The following is a 3,739-nucleotide window of genomic DNA, read 5'->3' as shown; positions in this document are numbered from 1 at the left end:
GTCCCAACCTTTTCATGGAATAGAGTTTACCAGTACGGTTATACAAATATAATGATCATACTTGAACATCAAAAGAAGTAAATTTTCATTCTCTATATACAACTAAGTTTTATGTCAAATATTTTAGATTTAGATTCTCTTAGTTTTATTTGTTTGAATCTTCCAATTGATCTTCAGGACTGCAACTGGTCAATCTCTAACTGTCATATGTGCATACTGTGCGTATCGCCTGAGTGGGGTAACGTGATGGCGTTTGAAGGTACTGGGTTCGAGTCCCAGAGTGAACATCAACTCTGAGATGTAGGCACATCCAGCTGATGAGTCCCAAATAGGTTGAAACGCGCCTCGTGGATTCTACTGTTAGTCACTATCCATCGTTGCTCACAATTTTACATTTAGGCTTTCTATTTTTTAAAAATGAGAATTGTCTCACACTGATTTCTAATAAAACTAATAACAAAAAGCAAAATTGAAAGAATATTCTTCCAAGAGTTTTTTTTATTTCTCTTTTGTTTTTTTCTTTCTTGTTTATAATATAATTTCCGGTAAATTAATTGTTTATTAATTAATTAGTTAAGACATTAATCTGACTAATTTTACATCTCTGTAATGTATCCATTTAAACCTATATGGTTAATCCTATTCAGTGTTCTCTTCTCTTCTCTTTGTGTGTATGTGTGTGGATGTTTAAAAGTTGACAGGAAATGTATTTTATTGTCAGACATAATTTTGAATTTAAAATATTCTGTAAATTAATTTCATTCAGTAAAAAGGAAATTGATAAACCAAAAATAAATTTTTTTCTAGTTTATTCCATTTAACATGTCTGTATATGTTCCAATACACAGCAGTAAAATTCTTCATAACAACGGATATTGGTTTAGGAATTAGTTACCATTTAAGTAATGTAAAGATAATTCATTGAGTTTGATAACGGCTTCAATCGTAGATATGAATTCTTGAGAATTTCTATTCCACACTTGGATGTAAAAGTTTTCAAGTACCTCCTGATTACGATTAGTTGTCTAACCTACGACAGTTAATGATATGAGACTTCGAAGACGTTTTACTCTAGGATATAAAAGGCAATACTTGGCTAGGGCTTAAGACGAAAAATTAGTATTTGACAAAAATATTACTTACATTTTCACCCAATCTAGAATTACTGTTAAAAGGTGACTAAATGGTTTATGTTGATTCGTTCAATAAGAGAATATTTATGTTCAGTGAAATTGTCCAGATCACGTAACAGAATAAATGAAAACGTAGAGTAGATAAATCTCAACCCCGCTAGGAATCTAATTAAAAGGCAAACTAATCAGTTATGCATTTCGTGTATATCAGTATTATGTCGTGAAGATCGTTGAGTCTGGTTAAGAACAGAGACCGATTGAGGTTGGATAACTATTGTAAACCTAGAAACACTAGGTGACGATTTTGCACTATTATAGGACACATCAGCAGTCTACATTGTACACTACTGGATTCTAGCTCAGTGGTCTAGTGACTGTACTCGCGCACGACACCGAGGCTCCTGAGTCTGATCCCTGGTCTCAGAGTCGAGGGTAAGTATTGCTGAGGAGTCTAGTATTGGAAAAAAACTCTCATCCAATGCTTCTAGGTTTTAATTGGTTGTTCGACATTGGTCTGTTCTTGATATCAATATGACTATGTATATTGATTTAATAAAATAATTTGTACCTATAGTTCTAGGACTAACTCCGCCTGTAGCTCCTCCGGGGGTTACTGCCGGTCCCAATCCTGGGTAATGGAGGAGGGTTGGGCATGGGGTTAGCGACCCCATCCCGTAGAAAACCAACTCGCTAAAAAAACGCTAACCAGAAAATAGTTCTAGGACTGCACTAAAATTTATTTCAATGAACATTGGTCGTTCATATACCAATGTTTTGATATAATAGGGATTATTAAATAATGTATGTACCTAACTAATTCTTACGTATACTGAATGATAATGACGTAAGATACCATCCTGGGTTTTTTTTCTTCTACGATACAATTGACAAATATCCAATCAAAAAGAATGTTTAACTTCATTACTGATATGAAAGGAGATAAGAGTTGAAATTTTGTTGTAACATTTTATCGTTGTAATTGTATGACAGAATTTTCCTATGTTTTCTAGTTACAATGAATTGAAGAATCAAATTATGATACATTCATAAGACGAATCAGTTTTGAATATGTAGAGAATATTCTTAACGTTGAGAGACAGAAACATTAATGCTAATGGTACATAGTGTTACACTAATGTTACTTCAAAATTTACTTTAAACTAATATCTGAAAAGTGCTCCACAAGAACCTATAATTAATACTGGCCTTAACATTTAGGGTTGATACTAAGGAGTATGAAACTTAATATTAAAGGACCCATTAACTACATTACTCTAGATGAAAGTGTGTATGTCACTAATAACGTTCAACAAGAAAGTTAGATAGATAATAAAAATTAATGGTTGAAAATAATAGGGATGACTGGAGTGGTTAGAGCATACACTACTTATACCTGAATAATAGCTCGCTACGTTGATTGACATGTGACCAGAGATATTGTTAAATCATTGGATTGTGTTCATCTAAACAAATGCTAACTTAAACCAGCTGAAAAGGTTATTTAAGTGTAAGTATCAAGTAAAGAAAAATAACTGACTAACCAATAAATATGACAGTCTCAAGCTATTACTGAGATACCAACCGCAAAAATTAAGATATAAGGATTAAACAGTGAGTATAAGCAATACTTATTCAAGGACGAAAAGTTACATGATAAATAGTTTTAAAACTACGAAATAGTTGATAACGACGAAATCTGATAAAATGGATGGCTATGGATTCAACTGATTGTCTCTGGTGTGTATTGAAGATATGCGACTAGATGTATATCAAGCGATAGAACGACTGATAAGCAAATAAGTTATTGTATACGACAGTATTCATAACAAAATATACGCATAATTACATATCCATAAAAACATCAGCAATCTTTAGTTATGGATTTTACAGGTAAGTTATCTATCCATTGAGCGAAGACGTAACAATATGGCTTATTTTTACTCGCTTTTCGATAACACCTAAAAGATCTTATAGAATTTATGAATAATGTAATTTAGTTACTGTGCTAACTGAATAGACAAAATGATTGCTTTGTTCGGTGTTATACAACTAAAGGAAATTAGTAATAATGTATACACATAAGTGCAGTGCTGTCTGACACTTCCCAGTACATTTTATCTATGAGAGAATAAGTGCTACTCAAATAAAAGATACCTCAATAGTAACATTTTTGATTATGATACTTGATGATACTGGTTCAAACCATACAGAGAGCACGGTTTCACTTCAAACTGCTCTCATACTAATTAAATACAAAACTTCTTGTTATCTTCAACTAACTAATATCAAAGCAGTTCATATTCATACAACATAAGATCATTCTACTTTTTACATAAATGATTTATTCACTTTCACGTTAGTTGATTATTCTATTGCCCAACATACTTATTGCTATCTGCCATTAAACTAATGTTTCTTCAACAACAAAAGAAATATTCTTTTTACCAATATGCTAAACATTTATTTTCCAAAATTTAGGAGTCTAATTGTCAGTAACGTTAATACTGATAAATAGAGACAATTTTGAAATTACTTACTCACTTACGCCTGTTACTCCCAATGGAGCTTTCCTCCAGAAATTGACGTCGTCATGATCCAGTTGATCA

At 32.2% G+C, this 3,739-nt stretch overlaps 1 non-coding gene across 1 annotated transcript; it reads left to right on the top strand.

Annotated features, from left to right (window-relative positions):
* The first annotated feature begins 219 nt into the window (after window positions 1-219).
* Window positions 220-288, top strand: Smp_tRNA_01535_Pseudo_TTG.1.1. Its single transcript has one exon. It is a non-coding gene (tRNA).
* Window positions 289-3,739: the final 3,451 nt, after the last annotated feature.

Source organism: Schistosoma mansoni (genome assembly GCF_000237925.1).
Source record: "Schistosoma mansoni, WGS project CABG00000000 data, chromosome 3 unplaced supercontig 0044, strain Puerto Rico, whole genome shotgun sequence".
Classification (NCBI taxonomy): domain Eukaryota; kingdom Metazoa; phylum Platyhelminthes; class Trematoda; order Strigeidida; family Schistosomatidae; genus Schistosoma; species Schistosoma mansoni.
This window is presented reverse-complemented; position numbering and strand designations above follow the sequence as displayed.